Consider the following 20,211-nt stretch of genomic DNA (forward strand, 5'->3'; position numbering starts at 1 on the left):
ACTAAACAATACAACTTAATGATTAATCATCTAGCTACAAACTTATAAACTGTTAAGAATAAGTTTACTTAAATTATAAACTATTAAAAATAATTTAAAAAAATAAAAATAATTAAAAACACAACGTAATGACTAGTCATCTACCCAGTAACTTAAACTATAAACTGTTAAGGATAAGTTTTACTTAAATTATAGGCAATTAAAGATAAATAAAAGGATACAATTTGTTGCTTAATCATACTGGAAATGATCATATTCTCTATTCAAATCTTTATCTATAAACATGCTAAATATTAATATGATCAATTCCTTTCTTAGTTTCCTGGCATTTAAAAATGTTTAAGCTTCTCTCTACAGATAAAACTATGCCATGCCTTAATTGCTACCAGGGCTCTATTTTAATTATATAAACTTTGGAATCAATCGCCTTGCTTTGATAAAAAAAAAAAAGCAGTCTATTCACCAAGTTACTTCTTTACAGAAAAATTTCAGACCTAAATTTAACAGCCAAAGGCCTATACTGTTCTTATGACAACTAAAATCTCTAGTCACTGCCTCCAGTAAAGCTGTGGTTATATATAACAAACATCCTTCCCAAAGCTTCAGCTGCCTTCTCAACTTCTCTCATTGAACAAAAATCAAGTAATTGGCCTCATTTTCTTGGGTTAATGCCAATTCTGAGAACAAGTTGTCTTGCTACCAGATCCCAAATAAAAATAAGCTCACCGTACAGGTTTCAAAGTAACTTATTGTCTTACAATGACTTCCCTCAATAATCAATCACTTATGTTTTTTGGCAAGTTAAGAAGATGTTTTAGGATGTAAAGTTTTTGTAAGGACATTAAGGTTTGAATAAGTGATTTATGGGTCTGAGATGTAAGATAAAAATAAAAGACTTAAGGTATGGGGATATATAAAGGCTTAAATATGAAAAATGCTTTGGGACAAGTTGTTTGGATATGTAAATGGAAGTTATGAGGGTCTGAGGATGAAAAGGCTTCAATGATGATGGGAAAAAGTGATTTGAGATGTATAAGGAAATGAAACATGTTTCAGATTTCTTTCTCTTGCTATTCTGCTGTTATATTGAGACTCCAAAGGTTCCTAGTTTTAGCATTAATTAATAAAATTCTGATAAGCTATTAATCTAGCACTACTACCATTATCATAGCCACAGGCTTGGGATTTTAAATTCCCTTTGGTTGTTTTTTTAACTATTTATGGGCTTGAGGATGCCTCTCATTATGTTGAGGGCATATGTCTAGTCTATATTCATCCAATTTTTCTGGATAGAAAAAAAAATGCTTTTAACCAAAATAAATTTTAGGTTTCCAAACTTTTATTATGACTCAAAATATGAGTCTCCTTGCCTCTTCTACAACATAGATTTCAATACAGACTACAAATAATAATAATGAACCTATCTGAACTTTTTGTCTCTTTAAGAAGGTTCTTATAAGCTTCAGGAGCTCTAAACACACCAATGCCCACAGGTCAAGACAGACTTCTGAAAAGTACTACCAAGCTGTGGTTTGTTTTCTCACCTGCCTATTTTTTTTTCTGGGGTAGTGGGGGTGGGGATTCCTCTCTTCCTGGCCTGGAATACCCCTTTCTCATCTGCCAAAACCATGCACTTAAAAGTTCCAAATGTACACCTAAGTCCAAAATTTCCTCTTTAAATTTCCTTAATTTAAAGGAAATTTAAAGTTCTGTCCATTAATATGTATTTGTTCCAGTAGATTCCTAATCATTAAAAAGGTTATTTATACCCCATCATCTTCTCTGCCACAAGCTCACTGCAGCCCTGCACCCAGCCCTCCAGCTCACACTCCAGGGGCCCCCAATGCACTCTCCAGGCTATGTCCCAGCACAGACTGATCCATTTGCTGACTGCACTCTCCCAAAGCAGACCTTCCAAACCTTCCTACACCTCTCAAAGAGCCTGGACAAGTGAAACAGTCTGCTCTTTCTGGGCTTCCATGCATTCGAGCCTTCAGAAGCCCCAGCCTTGTGCCCATGCCAGCATGGAGTAACCATGAGCGATTTCTACACCCCTTTGTCATTCTCTCCTATTTCTATACTATAGAATTCCCACGCTCAGCAACTGGACTGCCCTTAAAAATGTTCTATTACTAATCATATAAATTCTGCCCATGGTCCTGTTATGTATATTTTATCAGACAGTCTCCATTTGTACTTCTGTTCTATTATGAAAATCTTGCTGTGTATACTTTGAGACAAATTGGTACTGCCCCTTTTATAGCCAAATGGTTTATTATTGCTTAGTTACAAATTTGAGTTACAGGTCAACTTTAGATACAGCCTTGGTGGTATAGATGCACACTGCTATTCAGGTAACTCTTTATCTAAAAATGCTTCATTAACCTTAGTTACTCAAAACAAATTAATTAAAGATTAATATACAAAAGTGTATATTCTAAACAAAACTATTCTTTTTTGATAACTCAAACATAATATTTAGACACACTTAACAATATCATATCATACTATTATAGATTTTTTTTTGTTTTGTTTTGTTTTCTTTTTTTATATTTTTTTAAATTTATTTTAATTTATTTTGCAATACAATTCAGTTCTACATATCATCCACGGATTCCCTTGTTCTCCCCCCTCCCATCCCCCTCACCTTCCCCCCAACCCCCCCCCCCCCCCCATTCCCATCTCCTCCAGGGCTCAACCTGGTAGACTCAGTCCAGGTAGGTCTAGTCCCCTCCTCCCAGGCCGAGCCAAACAATCCTGCATAGGCCCCAGGTTTCAAACAGCCAACTCATGCAATGAGCACAAGATCTGGTCCCACTGCCTGGATGCCTCCCAAACAGATCAAGCCAATCAACTGTCTCACCCATTTGGAGGGCCTGATCCAGTTGGTGACCCCTCAGCCATTGGTTCATAGTTCATGTGTTTCCCTTCGTTTGGCTATTTGTCCCTGTGCTTTATTCAATCTTGGTCTCAACAATTCTTGCTTATATATAAACCCTCCTCATTCTCGCTAATTGGACTCCCAGAGATCCACCCGGGGCCTAGCCATGGATCTCTGCATCCAGATCCCTCAGTAGTTGGATGGGGTTTCTAGCACGACAATTAGGGTGTTTGGCCATCCCATCACCAGAGTAGGTCAGTTCGGGCTGTCTCTTGACCATTGCCAGCAGTCTGTTGTGGGGGTATCTTTGTGGATTTCTGTGGGCCTCTCTAGCACTTTGCTTCTTCATATTCTCATGTGGTCTTCATTTACCAGGTCTCCTATTCCTTGTTCTCCCTCTCTGTTGTTGATCCAGCTGGGATCTCCCGCTCCCCCAAGCTCTCTTTCCCTCAACCCTCGCCTTTCATTACCCCCACGCATATCCAGGCTGTTCATGTAGATCTCATTCCATTTCTCTGTCATTGGGCGATCCCTGTGTCTTTCTTGGGGTCCTGTTTTCCAGGTAGCCTCCCTGGTGATGTGAGTAGCAGACAAGTCATCCTTGTTTCATGTCTAGTATCCTGCTATGAGTGAGTACATACCATGTTTGTCTTTCTGAGTCTGGGTTACCTCACTCAGGATGATTTTTTCTAGATCCATCCATTTGTCTGCAAACCTCATGATGCCATTGTTTTTCTCTGCTGAGTAGTATTCCATTGTGTATATGTACCACATTTTGTTTATCCATTCTTCAGTTGAAGGGCATCTGGGTTGTTTCCATGTTCTGGCTATTACAAACAATGCTGATATGAACATAGCTGAACAAGTGCTCTTATGGTGTGGTTGAGCATTTCTTGGGTATATGCCCAAGAGTGGTATAGCTGGATCTTGGGGGAGATGGATTCCCAATTTTCTAAGAAAGCGCCATATTGATTTCCAAAGTGGTTGTACAAACTTGCATTCCCACCAGCAGTGGAGGAGAGTTCCCCTAGCTCCACATCCTCTCCAGCATAAGGTGTCTTCAGTGTTTTTGATCTTAGCCATTCTGACAGGCGTAAGGTGGTATCTCAGAGTTGTTTTGATTTGCATTTCCCTGATGATTAGGGATGCTGAGCAATTCCTTAAATGTCTTTCGGCCATTTGAGTTTCCTCTGTTGAGAATTCTCTGTTTAGTTCTATAGCCCATTTCTTAATTGGACTGTTGGGCATTTTGATGTCTAATTTCTTGAGTTCCTTATATATTCTGGATATCAGTCCTCTGTCAGATGTGGGGTTGGTGAAGATCTTTTCCCATTCTGTAGGCTGTCGCTTTGCCTTGTTGACCGTATCCTTTGCTCTACAAAAGCTTCTCAGTTTCAAGAGGTCCCATTGATTGATTGTTTCTCTCAGAGTCTGTGCTACTGGTGTTCTATTTAGGAAGTAGTCTCCTATGCCAATGCGTTCAAGACTACTTCCTACTTTCTCTTCTAGCAGGTTCAGAGTAGCTGGATTTATGTTGAGGTCCTTGATCCACTTGGACTTAAGTTTTGTGCACGGTGATAGATATGGATCTATTTGCAGCCTTCTACATGTTGATATCCAGTTTTGCCAGCACCATTTGTTGAAGATGCTTTCTTTTTTCCATTGTGCACTTTTGGCTTCTTTGTCAAAAATTATATGTTCATAGGTGTGCGGATTAATGTCAGGGTCTTCAATTCGATTCCATTGGTCCACATGTCGGTTTTTATGCCAGTACCAAGCTGTTTTTATTACTGTAGCTCTATAGTAGAGCTTGAAGTCAGGGATCGTGATGCCTCCAGAAGTTGTGTTATTGTACAGGATTCCTTTGTCTATCCTGGGTTTTTTGTTTTTCCATATGAAGTTGAGTATTATTCTTTCCAGGTCTGTGAAGAATTGTGTTGGTATTTTGATGGGGATTGCATTGAATCTGTAGATTGCTTTTGGTAAGATTGCCATTTTTACTATGTTAGTCCTGCCTATCCATGATCATGGGAGATCTTTCCATTTTCTGACATCTTCTTCAATTTCTTTTTTCAGGAACTTAAAGTTCTTGTCATATAGGTCCTTCACTTGCTTGGTTAGTGTTACCCCAAGGTATTTTATGTCATTTGTGGCTATAGTAAAGGGTGATGTGTCTCTGATTTCCTTCTCTGCTTCTTTGTCCATTGTATATAGGAGGGCTACTGATTTTTTTGAGTTGATCTTGTATCCTGCTATGTTGCTGAAGGTGTTTATAAGCTATATCAGTTCCTTGGTGGAATCTTTGGGGTCGCTCAAGTATACTATCATGTCATCTGCAAATAGGGAAAGCTTGACTTCTTCCTTTCCAATTTGTATCCCCTTAATCTCCTTATGTTGTCTTATTGCTCTGGCTAGAACTTCAAGTACTATATTGAATAAGTATGGGGAGAGTGGACAGCCTTGCCTCGTTCCTGATTTTAGTGGAATTGCTTTGAGTTTCTCTCCATTTAATTTGATGTTGGCTGTTGGCTTGCTGTAAATTGCCTTTATTATGTTTAGGTATGTTCCCTGTATTCCTGATTGCTCCAATACCTTTATCATGAAGGGGTGTTGGATTTTGTCAAATGCCTTTTCTGCATCCAGTGAGATGATCATATGGTTTTTTTCTTTGAGTTTGTTTATATGGTGTATTACATTGACGGACTTTCGTATGTTGAACCACCCTTGCATCCCTGGAATGAATCCTACTTGATCATGGTGGATAATTGTTTTGATGTGTTCTTGGAGTCTGTTTGCCAGTATTTTATTGAGTATTTTTGCATCAATGTTCATGAGGGAGATCGGTCTGTAGTTCTCTTTCTTTGTTGTATCCTTGTTTGGTTTAGGAATTAGGGTAATTGTAGCCTCATAGAAGGAGTTTGGTAATGTTCCTTCTGTTTCTATTGTGTGGAACAATTTAGAGAGTATTGGTATTAACTCTTCTTTGAAGATCTGGTAGAATTCTGCGCTGAAACCATCTGGTCCTGGGCTTTTTTTGGTTGGGAGACTTTTAATGACTGTTTCTATTTCGTTAGGGGTTATTGGACTATTTAAATAGTTTATCTGGTCTTGATTTAACTTAGGGAGGTGGTACCTATCCAGAAAGTTATCCATTTCTTTTAGGTTTTCCAGTTTTGTCGAATAGAGGTTTTTGAAGTATGACCTGATGATTCTCTGGATTTCCTCAATGTCTGTTGTTATGTCCCCCTTTTCATTTCTGATTTTGTTGATTTGGATGCTCTCTCTCTGTCTTTTGGTTAGTTTGGATAAGGGGTTGTCTATCTTGTTGATTTTCTCAAAGAACCAACTCTCTGTTTCATTAATTTTTTTTATTTTTCTCTTTGTTTCTATTTTATTGATTTCAGCTCTCACTTTGATAATTTCCTGGCATCTATTCTTCCTGGGAGACTGTGCTTCTTCTCGTTCTAGAGCTTTCAGGTATGCTGTTAAGTCTCTAGTGTGAGATTTCTCCAACTTATTTATGTGGGCATTTAGTGCTATGAATTTCCCTCTTAGTACTGCTTTCATAGTGTCCCATAAATTTGGATATGTGGTGTCTTCATTTTCATTGATCTCTAGGAAGTCTTTAATTTCTTTCTTTATTTCTTCCTTAACCCATTGGTGATTCAGTTGGGTATTATTCAGTTTCCATGAGATTGTAGGTTTTCTGTAGTTTTTGTTGTTATTGAAATCCAACTTTAGACCATGGTGGTCTGATAAAACACAGGAGGTTATTCCAATTGTTTTGTATCTGTTGAGATTTGTTTTGTGGCCAAGTATGTGGTCAATTTTAGAGAAGGTTCCATGGGGTGCTGAGAAGGTATATTCTTTTTTGTTAGGATGGAATGTTCTGTAGATATCGATTAAGTCCATTTGAGTCATGACATCAGTTAAGTCCTTTATTTCTCTGTTAAGTTTCGAATTGGGAGATCTGTCCAGTGGTGAAAGTGGGGTGTTGAGGTCTCCCACTATTAATGTGTGGGGTTTTATATGTGATTTAAGTTTTAGTAATGTTTCTTTTACATATGTGGGTGCCCTTGTGTTTGGGGCATAAATATTCAGAATTGAGACTTCATCTTGGTGGATCTTTCCTGTGATGAGTATGTAATACCCTTCTTGATCTCTTTTGATTGATTTTAGTTTGAAGTCTATTTTGCTGGATATCAGGATGGCTACACCCGCTTGTTTCTTAAGACCGTTTGATTGGAAAGTCTTTTTCCAGCCTTTTATTTTTAGGTAGTGTCTATCTTTGAATTTGAGATGTGTTTCTTGTATGCAGTAGAAAGATGGGTCCTGCTTTCGTATCCATTCTGTAAGCCTATGTCTTTTTATAGGTGAATTAAGTCCATTGATATTGAGGGAAATTAATGACCAGTGATTGTTCATTCCTGTTATTTTTTTGGTGGTGATGTGTGTGTACTTCTATACGTTGGGGTTTACTGCTGTGGCTTTATCTGTTGCCTATGTTTTCGAGGGTGTATCTGACTTCCTTAGGTTGGAATTTTCCTTCTAGTGCTTTCTGTAGGGCTGGGTTTGTGGATAAGCATTGTTTAAATCTGGCTTTGTCATGGAATGTCTTGTTCACTCCATCTATGGTGATTGAAAGTTTTGCTGGGTATATTAGTCTAGGCTGACATCCATGGTCTCTTAGTGTCTGCATTACATCTGTCCAGGTCCTTCTGGCTTTCAAAGTCTCCATTGAGAAATCGGGTGTTATTCTGATGGGTTTGCCTTTATATGTCACTTGGCCTTTTTCCTTTGCTGCTCTTAATATTCTTTCTTTATTCTGTATGTTTAGTTGTTTAACTATTATGTGGCGAGGGGACTTTTTTTGGGGGTCTAGTCTGTTTGGTGTTCTATAAGCTTCTTGTATCTTCATAGGCATTTCCTTCTTTAAGTTGGGAAAGTTTTCTTCTATGATCTTGTTGAATATATTTTTTGTGCCCTTGAGTTGGTATTCTTCTCCTTCTTCGAACCCTATTATTCTTAGGTTTGGTCTTTTCATGGTGTCCCAAATTTCTTGGACATTTTGGTTCATGACTTTGTTGGCTTTAGTGTTTTCTTTGACTGATGAATGTATTTCTTCTACTGTATCTTCAACACTAGAGATCCTCTCTTCCATCTCTTGCATTCTGTTGATTATACTTGCATCTGAAGTTCCCAATCGTTTTCTCAGATTTTCTATTTCCAGCATTCCCTCTGTTTGTGTCTTCTTCATTTTTTCTATTTCCCTTTTCAGGTCTTGGACTGTTTCCTTCATTTGTTTCATTGATTTTTCTTGATTTTCTCTCAGTATTTTATTGTTTTCTTCCAGGACTTTATTGATTTCTTCTAATTTGTTTGCCCTTTCCTCTAGTTGTTTACAGCGTTCTTCACATTTTTTTGTCTTTTCCTCTACACAAGCCTCTAGCTTCTTCATGATGTCATTCATAAGGCTGTTTTCTTCTGCTTCTTCCAATTTCTGATGTTCAGGTCTAGGTGTTAGAGGAGGGCTAGGGCCTGGTGATGCTGTATTGCTATTCATTTTGTTGTATATGTTTCTGCCTTGACGTCTGCCCATCTCCTTGTGGTTTGTTCTTGGCCTTATCCGCACACTTGGTTCAGACAGACCAGTGTTCAGTGTTCCAAAAGGGAAGTCTGGAGCAAGATGGGAGATGGTGGCCGGCCTCTAAGTCGAGAAACCCATTTTCCATGGGTGCTGAGGCACTATGGGCAGAATACGTGATTGTTAGGGCTGTGGTCTGAAGTTCCCAGAGAAAGCTGTACAAGTGAAGGGATAGGTAGGTTGCAGGGTCTGGCAGTGTTCTCTGGAGAACTCTGCTCAGTCTACCTCCAGCGTCCAGGGTCCAGGAACCAAGAGAGTCGGCGCATATGGATCTTGGGTCTTCAGGGTCCTCCCTATTATAGATTTTTATGTTACTCCTCTGCCCTTTCATGAATCAGAAATGTTCTGGGATCATAAACAACTACACCTACAGAATGTTTACACTAGTTCTCAGCTTGCCATCAATAAAAATTATTCTTATTAATTTCAGAATTATTACAATATTGCTTGTCATTCTTCCAATCATCTTCAGACTTTCAAATTATCCACAGTACTCACAGCCCTTAGAGAGATTTACATGCTTCTTTTTTTATTAAAGAAAAAGGGGGAGGTTCCAGAGTCTGTGGGAGTATACAGCAGGTGATAACTAGTGTTGAGCAGGTCCACCCATCAGACAAATAACTCTCTGATGGGAAGCCCCACTTGGCAAGGCCGTGGGGTCACTGATTCCAAATGGCCTGTCGCTTCTGTCTGTAGTTTTTCTCACGTGCCACTCCATTTCTTCCCTAATAACAGCTGCCCATGTTCCCTCCACTGCCTGCAAGTATATCTCGTGAGTATATTCCATCTTATGGGCACATGTATCTGTGGATGATTAGGAAGATGACTTCTTATTAAGCTGCATAATTTTGATGAATAAAAAATGTATTAGGATTTGCTTCATAACTGGATCTATTATTCCACGAGGACTGTAAGACACTTAGGCCCTGTTTTATATCACTAGCTCAGATTGGCATAAAGAAAACAATAATTACTTCTCAGTTCTAAAACAAGCCACATACAATTAATTGATTCAAAGCCTCAAGAGCAAAATCAAACTAGACTGAATGTCTTTGTAAATGGATTGTAAGTTAAAACTTTACAGATATGCACAAGGACAGAGTTGCAGATGTCTAACCAAGGTCATTAGCACAAAGCATCACAAGGTTCTATGCCGATTCTTCCCTTGCTAAAAGTCTGGCTGATAAGGACCTGCCTCCCTGTGCAGTGCTCTCAGCAGTTTGTCTCACCAGGCATCGTGCTCCCAGTCTCAGGTCACAGTCTTACAGCAGGAACCTTGAAATCAGGCGTTGCCATGGTTACTCATCCCCCTCAGATGTGGCCTTTGTAATTTTTTTTATTACAAAAAAAATTTGTTGTTAAATGTGTATATAAGCCATGTAGAACAAAGGAGAGCTAGAGGGAACCAAAAACTACTAGAAATTAGAACTTAGGAAGAATTAGAGCTATAGCAGAAGAAGAAAAGAGCATGACTGGAACAGTTCGCGTGTGAATTTAGTGTACCTAAGAAATTTTTCTAAGTCCTGCTCCTGAAAAGCATTCTCTTGGCAGCCCTGGGAGGCAGTCTGAGAGCTGGAATCACAGGCCATGGTAATGACCAAATGTCCTGGATTGAAAGAAGCCTTTACCAACAAATCTAATATCTTCATGGTGGTAACCAGAAGGCAGGACCTGGTGGGCTAGCCTTAACTGCCAAGGGGCCATCAGAGTCTAAGATAAACTGCAGAGACAGCAGGGATGGTAGTGCTGAGTACATCCTTTTGCTCTGAGAGATTATGACTTTATATCACATATGGAAGTGTCCACATCCCTGGCAGCCTCTTAAAGTTTCTGATGTGGATCCCAGCAAGGTCAAAATGGCTGGCCCCAGTCTGGGCCCTGGTGTGTGAGCCCACGTCCTGTAGTCCTTCACAGTAGCAGCAGCAAGGCTGGTGTAGCTCCACTGGAAGTGAGGCCCCTTGGGCCCATGGAGTCAATAAATGGGGATGACACACACACAATGACTTAGACTTACACCCCATCTCAGGAGGAGCCCTACATTGTTTCCATCAAATATACTGATGATGAGATCCTTCAAAGTCCCTTTAAGGTCAAGGTCATTCCCACGTAGGATGCTGGCAAAGTGATTGCCTCTGGGCCAGGCCTCAGTTCCTATGGGGTGCCTGACAGCTTACCTGTGGAGTTTGCAATTGATGCCAGAGATGCTGGTGAAGACTTACTGGCTGTGCAGATTACAGACCAAGAGGGAAAGCCTCAGAGAGCCACTGCCCACAACAATAAAAACGCCACATATGCCATTACCTATATCTCTGATAAGACCAGACACTATGTAATTGGGGTTGGCTATAGTGGAGACAACATTCTCCTTACCTTATCTGGGCCATGCAGACAGGTGGATCCAGTAAGTACCTGGCCACAGGTCCTGAGATTGCCCCTACTGTGAAAACTGGAGAGAAAATGGACTTCGTACTGGATGCCAAGACTGCTGGGAAGGGGAAAGTGGCCTGCATGATTCTGAATGTCACAGAGGCTGAGGCTGATGTCATCGGAAATGAAGATGGCACCTATGACATTTTCTACACTGCTGCCAAGCCAGGCACCTATGGGATCCATGTGCTCTTCTGTGGTGTTGATATTCCCAACAGCCTCTTCACAGTCATGGCCACTGATAGAGAAGTCATAGCCATGGAGCAGGCCCAAGTAAATGCATGTCCTTTAGATACTAGGTGATTGAAGAGGCCTGTGTTACAGTCAGTGAATGGCCTAGGCTTTAATCCCTTTGACTGCGTGATTTCTATAGGGAAAGGGGGCTGGCTAAAGAAACCCACCCTGACCTTGGAGCCCAGAACTAGGGCAAGATGTCTCAGATAAGGCCAGTGAAAGAAACACAGTTTGGCTCAAATCAGAGCCATCTCTGCCCCTGGCCAACTGACTTGTGAATCCAACCAATCACAAAGCAGAACAGTAGAATCCTGGCCCTAGGGCCCAGGGCCAGGGAAAGAAACACAGCCTGCATTTGGGACCTGAGCCAGAAAACACTTTATCCCCAAACCCAGAACCAAGGAAACATGCCTTGACTCTGAAACTAGTGCTAAAAATAACACTCTTGGTCCCTAGAATCAGAGTCAGTCAAAGAAATGTGCCCTGACCTTCGAGGTAGTGTCAAAAAGCCAAGAAAGGTCAGTGAAAGAAACACAGTTTGGCCCTGAAATCAGGGTCATCTCTGTCCCTAGCCCACAAAACTGGCCAATCCCTGGGCAGAAAAAACTAACCAATCACGGTTGACTCCACCCCAGGACCTCCTATATAAACCACCCTGCCTGGTCAGTTGTGAGCTGTTCTCTCCACCCTGGTAGAGGCAGCTACTCTCCTAGATTCCTCTTTCCCAAATAAATCTCTTTCTTAAAAGAGTTTTGGGTGTGAAGACCTTCATTCACTGGTGCACGGAAGAACCTTGCTGAGACGACCCATAGTGGATTGAGCAAGGGGGAGCTGAACAGAAGAATCTTGCTGAGATGTCCCATAGTGGATTGAGCAAGGGGGCTCTGAACAGAAGACCATTGCTGAGATGTCCCTCAGTGGACAGAGCAAGAGAGAGCTGAAAAAGTAACACTTTTCTCCTGAGCTGGAGGAGATTGCCACATTTTGCAATTTCTTAGGCTAGAGAAGCAGAGCTCTGCCAGAAAGTCCCCTTAAGTGGGGTTGACCAAAGCTCAGCAGTAAAGGCTCTCCAAGAGACAAGCAAGATTGCTATATCCTGCAGGGAGACCAGTCGCCATCACACCAGGTACAGCCTGACTTTCCTGAACAGTCAGGATGCCCTGCATTTCCCTGAACAGTCAGGATACCCTTACCTGCTGAAGCAGTTCCAGGCCTGACTTTACTGAGAAGTCAGAAAAATTTCCCTTCCAGGGTTGGGCTGCTTCTTTGCAGTTCCAGCCATCAGAGCTGTGCTAAACAGCTTCAGGTGTCTGGGACACCTTCAGGGCAGAGCTGCTCTGAGCAGCTTGAGGTGTCCAGGATACCTCGCCCTCCAAGGCTGAACTGTCTCCTTGCAGCTTCAGCCATCAGAGCTGTCCCAAGAAGCTCAAGGTGTTGCTTTCCCTTTCCCCAGAGTTGCAAAACTCACATTTTGGTGTCAAAATCTGGGACCAGATCCACAGAGTTGCAACAAATTTACTTACAATTTCATTTGCTGTCAAGAAAGGAGAAATCACAGGAGAGGTGTATGTGTCTCTGGGAAGAAATCTACACCTGAGATCATGGACAACAAAGATAGCATGGTCACTGTTAGATATGCCCACACTGAAGTAAGGCTTTACAAGATGCACATCAAATACATGGGCAGCCACATCCCTGAAAGCCCTCTCCTGTTCTGTGTGAACTACCCAACAGTGGGAGCCTTTCTGCATATGGTCCAGGCCTTGTGTATGGAGTAGCCAACAAAAATGCCTCATTTACCATTGTCACAGAAGATGCAGGAGAAGGTGGTTTGAATTTTGCTACTGAAGGACTGACCCTCAAAAGCAGACATCAGCTACATTGACAACAAAGATGGGACATATACAGTGACCTACTTGCCCACCCTGCCTGGTAACTACAGCACCCTGCTCAAGTATAATGACAAGCACAAGCTACTCACATGTGAAGCTAGGATCTGTTGTTCAAATTTCTAAGGGTCTTTACATAAAAATCTGGAAGCTAATATTGGGGTGAAAGCTGAAAGATCAAAGAAGCAGAGCAAGCCACAGCCACCACCTCTTACCAACTCCTCAGCTTGAAAGAGCTCCAGCTGAGAGAGCTTCCTTAGTCAAAAAGCCTTCAGCCAAAAGAGGCTTCCTCAGCTGAAAGCACCTCCAGTGAAAAAGCCTCTATTTCCTGTATCCTTATGCCTTATATACTTTCTCCACCCACCCATCACTTCCTGGGATTAAAGGCATGTGTGGTTCCCAGTACTGGGATTAAAGGTGTATTCCAACACTGGCTCTGTTCTCTCTCCTAGACTGAGTCAATCTCATATAGCTTTTAAATTCACAAATAACCAGATGGATCTCTGCCCCCGCCCAAGTGCTAGTATTAAAGCTGTGTGCCACCACTGTCTGGCCTCTATGTTTAATCTAGTGGCTTGTTCTGTTCTCTGATCTTTAGGCAAATTTATTAGAATACACAATGTATCACTACATTCCCCTTTTTTGTCTAAAATAATAAAGGAACATTATAACTAACATAAGAAAAACTATATACATAAGTACAATAAGTATATACCATATATACAGTCAATAATTACATTAACAATGTCTAGCCTATTGACATTTGACAGATTCAGAGAAAATACTCCATTATTTATCCTATTTGGTGAGTCCAAAGTGTTGTACCTAATTCACTTTCTATCCTAACTTGTATTACCAACTCCAAGCTATCTTTTAATGTCTTTCAAACTTACACACTTTACACCTCTTTAGTTTCTTTTCTGAATTTGTTAACAGGGAAAACTATAACTATCTAATCTTTAACTCATTCAGACACCGGAAGGAAATAATATTAACTGAGTAAGCAGGAAGTGCAAACAAGCAACTTCCAAAAAATATGAGAAATGACAGAAACAGCTGGCTGCCTGAAGAGTCACCCAAAGTTCCTCTGCAACATTGGGGTATCCATCTTTGGCTTATAGACTGAGCATATCTGACAGGCTTTTCTCTGAAGCAGAATTTTCTGAAGGGCCTTCCTACCTTGTCTTGGCAAGGTGCCAACAGTTCTTTCTTTTGTGTCCTGCTTGTCCATTTTGGACAGCATACTGTCAGCAATGGAGACAAGGGCATTTTCTTGCCCAGTGGCTAACTTGCCACAAAGAAAGTAAACTCCATAAGGAGTTTCTTCAATGCTCATCATCTTCTTGAAGCATTTTGGTGATGCTAGGAGCAGAAATGTCTCATTTACATAAAAAAACTATGTTATTAAAACATCTTAAATGCCATAATCTGTAGATCTCTAAAGTGTTTGAAGACGACCTATCTAAAATATATCTGTTTGACATTGAAAACATACCTAACTGGATGACAAATTTGATTGTAATGACTAATTACTAACTTATACTCCTTTATATACTAGTTAGTTGGTAATAATAACTTTCAAGGACTAGAAATTTGCATTACATTGTTAAATGAACTGTATAGATACAATATCTTGAACAAGTTTAGAAATGTATGTACAGTATATTCTAGTAAAATCAATCTCAAATTTGTATCAATATCCAAAATTTGTATACAATATACAAAAATCCAATCCAATATAAAATATTTAAAAGTAGTAGTTGCTTTTTTTGTTTGTTTGTTTTTTGTTTTTTGGAGACAGGGCTTCTTTGTGTAGCTTTGTGCCTTTCCTGGAACTCGCTTTGTAGACCAGGTTGGCCTTGAATTTACAGAGATCCGCCTGCCTCTGCCTCCTGAGTGCTAGGATTAAAGGCATGCACGACCACAGCCCGGCCTATTAGTTGCTTTTTAAAAGTAGATTTAACATTTGTATCTTATCACATCCATATTATCTTTTTTTTTCTTTTCAGAGTAGATTTATCCTATCATTTTTTAGAGTAGATTCAATAATCTACCTTTTTATATATATCCTCTTTTTCCCCTTTCCTTTTCTTTTTTTTCAAATAAGAATCCTGAATCTAATTTCCTTTGTTCAGCTTTTTCCTGACTATTAACAATAAGAACTTCTAAGCAACCATCCTAAACAATGACAAATATCCATAACTCATTGAATGACCAAAAACCACCCACCCTACCTCTTGCAAATGTGGGTTTCATGTTCTTTAAATTACTTCCAGCTGTCTGGGGGCAAAGGCATTTTTAGAGGATCCTGAAAAGACATATTTTGGGTTAATTGTCAAGTCCTGGGAGAGGTAGCTGGATCATTGTTGTCCAGTCTCTATATAATGCAAAAGTACAGGGATTGTCTCAAGTCCTGGCAAGAGTAGAGTGTGAGGCTGTATCACCTCAGCTAGCCATCTCAATATTGTCCTGAGCAGTTTATAGTCCAAAGCCAATCTTTTGGTGGCGTTTGTCAGTTTGGTGGTATTATCATAGTCCTGAGGGAATCATCAATGTAGGGTCCCATCATCTTTTTGGAGAGTTCAAAGTCATGATTAGGCATGGTCATGGTTCACTACAGAAAATCTTTTTCTTGGGACAAGTTTTCTACATGATATGCTGTTTTTCTTCAGTTGTCTCATTTGTCCAGTGGTCTTCAGATTCCTTAGCCTCCATTTTCCTGAAAGACAAAAATAAAACCCTTCCCCAACCCTAACTTTGGGGAGGTTCCCAATCTAATCTTTATCACTTTTGATTTATAGTTCCTCCTGATTTTTTGTTCTCTTCTATAGCTGTTCTATCATCCAGAGCTGTATAGTTTTTTACAATAGGCAATAGGTTCTTTAATTACTCTGGGAAAAAGTTTCTTTCAGGATGACAGGAAAGGACTAAATGGATTTGACATGGGGGGTTCTCCAAGAGGCTCCTCAGGGCATTTGCCAATGGCAAAGGCAAGGGATTACTTTGCCCCTTGTTGTCTACATTCGTTAGTCCAAAGTCTGCCTTTGCCAAACCTTCTGTATAATCTAGAATGAAAGGGAGTTCTATTGGGATTATTCCTTGAAAAAACATTGATTTTAGGAGTGTCTTGTTCAAGTTCCTTTTTAGGTGACCTTGTTTACTGCATTTGAAACATTTGGCATTACTATTTTTCTTCAAACCTCTGGAAATCACCTCTCCTACGCAAGCATCATCACAGTCATGAGATTCAATATTTATTGTATATTGGATCCATTTATACAAGGGTGCTGATCTTGCATTTAATGACCTAATTACCCTTTTGCATTGTGCATTGGCATTTTCAAAAGCCAGAGATTCAATTAATATCTGTTCAGCTTCTGAATTTGGTATCATTCTATTCACTGCTGAAGTCAGTCTTTATAAGAAATCAGTGAAGGTTTCTTTTGGGCCCTGTAACTTTTGTAAATGACTCAATTTTCTTTCCTACTTCTTTAATTATTTCCCAAGCATTCAAGGCTGCCCCATGCAGTGAAAGCCAGGGTGTGGTCATCATATAAATAATTGTCTTTGTATATCAGCATAATCGCCTTCTGCAAGAAGTTGATCTTCGCAAATTTCAATACCTGGAGCTCTACTCCATTGTTCAATGGTCTTAGCCTCATCTTTTCACCAGGTCCTCCATTGTAATTGGGGACCAGCCTCTAAAACTGCTGTAGCCAAATCTCTTCAGTCTTGAGAGATAATTCTATTACAAATTGACCACAAATTTAACATCTGCTTCACAAAAGATTACTGGATACCATATGAAACTATTGCTTCTTTGAATCTCTCCTCAAATCTAGCATTTGCACAGGAGTCGAGTCAGCTTTTACACAGCCTTGAGGATATATATCATTTGGCAGTTCCTGTAAGGTTACTGGATAGATTAATGTTGGCTGTTTGAAAGGCTTAGGCTGTTTCTCTGTAACCTTATAATGCAATGCTGAGATTAGTTCTCCTTTTAATTCTTCTGTTTGGGTCTGAATATTTCTATGATCTGTTTTAACAGGCTTTCTAAAACTTTTATCTTGGCACTTATATTAACCAACTTTTTTAATGATAAAACAGAAATGATCAAACAAATAATATTTATAATTAACATTACATAAATCCCATCAACATTAATTATCCTCTCATTTAATTGTTCCGTTTTCAGACTGTTTATCATTGTATTATCAGAGACCAAATACATTGTAAAAATGTTTCCCCTTTTTAATGTGAGGAAAAAAACTTTCTTTTAACTAATTCCTCCCTTTAAGAAATCCCACTTGACTCACAAAATCTGCTGACAATGATGATTCAGATGATGGTGTGACAGGAGCCTGAGGAGGGGTCCTAGAGAAGCCAAAACCCACCGAGAGAGGAAAGAAGTGAATGATCCAGCCATCTGAATGAAGAAAATATGAAAAATAGCTAACCCCATGCTGTTTTGGGAGCCCAAAAACCTATGAAGTTTGCTGCAGAAGGGCTGCAACAAAAACTTAGCCAGCAGGATAGGGATTCTTGTCCAGGTGTGGTGGAAATTCTGACCACATATAGCTTCCAGACTGAGTGAATTCATACCCCAAAAGATGGATGCCAGATGTAACTTAAATCTTAAAATGGTCTTATAATAAAAAACCCAGAGCCTGATATTGGGGTGAAAGCTGAAAGATCAAAGAAGCAGAGAAAGTCACAGCCACCACCTCTGACCTCACCAACTCCTCAACTTGAAAGAGCTTCCTTAGCCAAAAAGCCTTCAGCTGAAAGGGGTATCTTCGGCCAAAAGCACCTCCAGCTGAAAAGCCTCTAGGAGCCTCTACTTCCAGTCTCCTCACACCTTATATACCTTTCTCCACCTAGCTATCACTTCCTGGGATAAAGGCATGTGTGCTTCCCAGTACTGGCATTAAAGGTGTATCCAAACACTGCCTGGCTCTGTTTTCTCTTCTAAAGTGAGTCAATCTCATGTAGTCTGGGGAGACTTTGAACTCACAGAAATCTAAACAGATCTCTGCCTCCCAAGTGCTAGTATTAAAGGTGTGTGCCACCACTGTCTGGCCTCTATTTTAATCTGGTGGCTTGTTCTGTTCTCTGAACTTCAGGCAAATTTGATAGGGTACACAATATATCACCACAAGGATCAGCTGCCAACTTCCTTCTGGACATCAGTGAGACTGATCTTAATATATGACAGTCAGTATCAAGCCCCATCTGGACATGACAAGCCCTGTCTGCTGAAGAAGCTGCCCCAAAACCACATTGGCATTTCTTTCATCCTCTGAGAGGTGGGTGAACATCTAGTCAGCATCAAGAAGAATGGCAACCACATTACTGAAATCCCATATCCATTATCATGATCCAGTCTAAAACTGACAATTTGTGCTGCACCCAAGTCTATGTGACCAAGGCCTGTCAGAAGGCCAGACTTTAGAGATATCTGACTTCATTGTGGACACAAGAGATGCAGGTTATGGTGGCATATTCTTGATGGTAGAATGATCCAGCGATGTGGACATACAGATAGACTACCTGGAGGATATTGTCCACAAGGTATCCTACCTCCCAACTGTGCCTGGAGTCTATATCATTTCCAACAAATTTGTGGATGAGCATGTGCCTAGAAGTCCCTTCACTGTGAAGATCAGTGGTGAGGGAAGAGTCAAAGAGAGCATCACTTGGACCAGCCAGGCTCTGTCTATGGCCATAGCTGGCAGTATCTGTGATGTGAATTTGAAGATTCCAGAAAACAGCAGTGACATATCTGCCCAGGTCACCAGCCCCTCGGTCCATGTCACCCAAGGTGTCTGTGGGGAAGAACTCTCACTGTGTCCAATTTGTGTCCCAGGAAATGGGCATTTACACAATCAGTGTAAAATTCCATAGCCAGAATAACATGAAACCCCTTCCAGTTCCCATGGGCCCTTTGGTGAAGGAGGTGCTCACAAGATCCAGGCAGGAGGCCCTGGCCTGGAGAGGGGAGAAATAGCCATCCCAGCTGAGTTCAGCATTAGGACCTGAGAAGCAGGTGCTGAAGGCCTCTCCATTGTTGTTGAGGGCCTAGAAAGGCAGAGATTACATTTGATGACCATAAAAATGGGTCATGTGGTATTTCTTATATTATCCAAGAGCCTGGTAACTATGAGGTGTCTATAAAGTTTAACCATGAGGCCATCTCTGGTAGACGCTACCTGATGCTCATCATCACATCCAGATGGCACTCACTGCCTCACTGAGCCGTTGGAATCAGGATTAAAATTTAACCAGCCAGCATCCATTTCTATAAGGCTGAATGATGCAAAAAGAAAGCTTGATGCAAAGGTGCATAAACCCTCAGGAGCAGTAAAGGAATGCCATGTGTCTAAACTAGAGCCAGATAATCAATGTTGAGTTCAATGGGAGCCATGTGGTTGGGATCCCTTTCAAAGTGCATGTTGAGGGGCCTGGCCAAACAGGGAAGGAATCCTGCTCTAGTGTCGGCCTAAGGTGCTGGGCTTGAGGAGGGTACTGCAGGTATCCAATCAGAATTCTTCATCAAAACCACTCAAGCAGGCCCAAAGACATTATCTGTTGCCACTGAAGAACCACCAAGGTCAGAGTGGATTGCCAAGAAACCCCAGAAGGGTACAAAGTCATGTACACTCCCGTTTCCCCTGGAAACTACCTGATTGGTGTCAAATATGGTAGGTCCAACCACATCATGTGTAGTCCATTCAAGGCCAAGTTGACAGGCCAGTGTCTTGTCAGCCCAGGCTCAGTCAACAAGACCTCATCCATCTTGATGGAGCCAGTGGCCAGGTCCTCAACAGAAACTGGTTATAGCATCATGCCCAAGTCATTCTCAGATACCGGTAAGGTGACCTCCAAGGGGCAGGGCTCCCAATGGTCTTCATGAACCAGAAGAGTTCTTTCCTAGTGGACTGTAGCAAAGCAGGGGTCCAATATGCTGTTAGTCAAGTAATGATAAGCCTTAGATAATCATATTTAAGACTTATGGTGCAACATGGGAGGTAACATTTCAAGACAATAGTCTGGAGTATGGTCCTCCAAACAAAACAGCTACCATGATCAGATTATCTGTGCTCACTTGCAAGAGACCAACAGGAGAAGCCTGTGGA

The 20,211-nt window shown here is 40.8% G+C and overlaps 1 pseudogene; it reads left to right on the top strand.

Annotated features, from left to right (window-relative positions):
* The first annotated feature begins 10,112 nt into the window (after positions 1-10,112).
* Positions 10,113-19,988, top strand: LOC128105922 (filamin-B-like; annotated as a pseudogene).
* The last annotated feature ends 223 nt before the right edge of the window (positions 19,989-20,211 follow it).

Source organism: Peromyscus californicus, unplaced genomic scaffold (genome assembly GCF_007827085.1).
Source record: "Peromyscus californicus insignis strain IS unplaced genomic scaffold, ASM782708v3 Scaffold_9__1_contigs__length_137607984, whole genome shotgun sequence".
Taxonomy (NCBI): Eukaryota; Metazoa; Chordata; class Mammalia; order Rodentia; family Cricetidae; genus Peromyscus; species Peromyscus californicus.